The sequence below is a fragment of the Schistocerca nitens genome, chromosome 2, assembly GCF_023898315.1.
Source record: "Schistocerca nitens isolate TAMUIC-IGC-003100 chromosome 2, iqSchNite1.1, whole genome shotgun sequence".
Classification (NCBI taxonomy): Eukaryota; Metazoa; Arthropoda; class Insecta; order Orthoptera; family Acrididae; genus Schistocerca; species Schistocerca nitens.
The window spans coordinates 635402440-635405138 of record NC_064615.1 but is presented as its reverse complement, the minus strand read 5'-3'; the positions used below and the strand labels follow the sequence as shown (position 1 = coordinate 635405138).

General features: G+C 48.7%; 1 pseudogene; it reads right to left on the bottom strand.

Annotated features, from left to right (window-relative positions):
- Nucleotides 1-746: 746 nt before the first annotated feature.
- Nucleotides 747-864, bottom strand: LOC126238378 (5S ribosomal RNA; annotated as a pseudogene).
- Between the last annotated feature and the right edge of the window lie 1835 nt (nucleotides 865-2699).

Here is a 2699-nt window from a genome sequence, read left to right as displayed (position 1 = left end):
ACGATCACCTGGTACCCCTAACCGGACATTCAATGATGAACGTCGCTGATGTGGAGACTCATGCACAGCGAGTGGGTTGGAGCTTAGATAACTCCAAACGTGAGAGATGAGATAGTTAAACACACCATTACAAGTGATCCCTGCTTCATCTGTAAGTAAAATGTTATTGTCAAACTTACGATTGCTTACATCTTGCTTCACCCACTGACAGAATGTTAGTCTAGGGCCAAAGTCCGCCTCACTAAGGCACTGAACCCGTTGGAGGTGGGAGTGGTACGTTGCACTGTGATGCATCATTCTGCAAACACTACTGTGCCCACTTTTGTGGCAAGTCTCCTTGTCCAGATTCCAGGACCACATCTTCAAGCACAAGCGTAATTAGTGCAGGCCTTCCCACTCCTGCAGCATGTGCCAAGCTCCCAGTTTGTTAGGGGCGTTGGTGCAACTTTGTAAACGTTCGACACTGGACAGGGTGTGCTCTTTGGCGCAAGCGTGCAGCCTCCCTTAAATTGCCATTAGCCCTACCATATACGAAATAAAAAAAGCACTCCGTCTTCAGGCCACAAGTGGCCCAACAGGATCATCCGACCGCCGTGTCATCCTCAGCTGAGGATGCGGGTAGTAGGAGCGTTTGGTCAGCACACCGCTCTCCCGGTCGTTATAATGATTTTGTGTGACCGGAGCCGCTACTATTCGGTCCAGCAGGTCCTCAATTGGCATCACGAGGCTGAGTGCACCCCGAAAAATGACAACAGCGCATGGCAGCCCGGATGGTCACCCATCCAAGTGCCGGCCCCGCCCAGCAGCGCTTAACTGCGGTGATCTGACGGGAACCGGTGTATTCACTGCGGCAGGGCCGTTGCCGTATGCGAAATATATGTCCGCATAGTACTTGTTACTCTAATGTTCCGTCGTGGTACCAGCAACACTCGCAGAACACAACTGACACTCCGCAAACGACTGACCTGAGTGGCACTCTGACTGTATGCTGTATTGTCATATCCACTCTGTTTACAACTCTACATATCGAAAATATAAACAAAGACCACACCAAAGACCATCATGCGGTGTTTTAACAGAACCTCATCAGTGGTGGCTGGTAACCACAAAGTCGCAAACGCTTCGTTTTGGACCTATGCTTACTGAGACTTTTTTGCTTCTAGCATTGTGTACTTTCAACTGTATGCGTTTACGCCATTGATTATGATACATCCCGTAAAGGAAAGAATATTTCTAAAACCCTGCACTTTAGTCATCCTGAGGAAGACAATTGCAAACGACGGTCGAAACATGCTTTTGTAATATTTCAGTGATTCAGGATGATGCGACCTGACCTCCAAAACGATTTCATTCAAGTTATATATTTCTCATTTGGACTACCAAAGTTCCTATCTTCAAACTTAAAATGGAGACAATTTAGAGGTTACTTTTTGTAAGAAGCAGATCTCTGTATCGGAAATGCTTATAGCATCACTCTGGTGACGAGTAATTCAGATTACAAACCTGGCTTTTCGCTGATGGAAAGGTTCGGCGTCAGGCACATCGCTCACCATTGCCAATTACTGGAGAGGGCTAACTAATGAGATCAGAGTAACACCACGTAAAAGTGCTCTACTGAATGATCGCCTCTTAATTGCGCCTCCAGAGCGCCGCTAGGTTTCCGGCCGCCCGCGTGACGTCATAAGGGCGGCGAACCCGTGGCGCGGGGGACGCGAAACAGTGGAACCCCGCCAGGCGCCGGGCGGCGCAGCTTTGTGGCGTCGCCGGGAGATGTCTCTGCCGTTTCCGGCGCCCGGCCGCCCCCTCGGCTGTCTTTTGTCAGGCCGCGCGGCTACGAGCTTCCCATGCAAATACCGTCCTATCGGAAAGGTATTAGCGGCTGAAAAACGCGAAAAGGACGAATAAAAGAATGAGAAAACTGGGAGCCGGGGAGGAAAAAGAAACAGGATGCCGTGGTGTGGGGGACGCAGGAGGGGCAGCATTGTGACAGAACAGAGCACTGTCGATAAAATATAAGATCCTGACAATGGCTGTTTTCAGAAGGAGGAACAGCACAAAAGTGTTGGTTGGGGCTGATAAACCTATATAGGAAATCCGGAGAAGATGTTTTATTCCAGCAGCGACGGCGCCGGCAAAGCGCTGGGTGAGCGCCGCGTCGGCGTCTCGTTAGCTCGCTACTGCCGCTGCTGCCACTGCACTCCCTTATTACGGGCCGTAATTGTCAGCGCAGGTACGCGGGGGAAGCCGCCCCGGCTTATTCCTGGCGTGCGGAGGCAGCCTTCAACCCAGACACAAACGTCTCGGACCGAAGTTACTGCTTACCTCCCTCTCTCATTGTTCGAAGAATTGTCCACTACAGTTAATACGGATCAAATGTAAGACAACGCTCTTAAAGTCGAGATGAAACACACACTTGGAGCACTGTAACTACTATTACAGTTCATTCTTATTTTCGCCTGAGCTACGTACTTGCTTTTACAGTATTTTATTTGCAACAGCTCCAGAAGATGATGAAATACGAAAAGGACACATGTATCTTGAACATGTGGACGTCTTAAGAGCATAGGTGGAAAGTACATAAGTAGCTGCATAAGGTACTTTTACTAGGTATGCATTGAAGGCACATGGCAGCAAGGTAATGAAAAAAAAAATACGTTAATTAGATGAGTTATCTGAATTAAAAGAAAACTTCCACAATT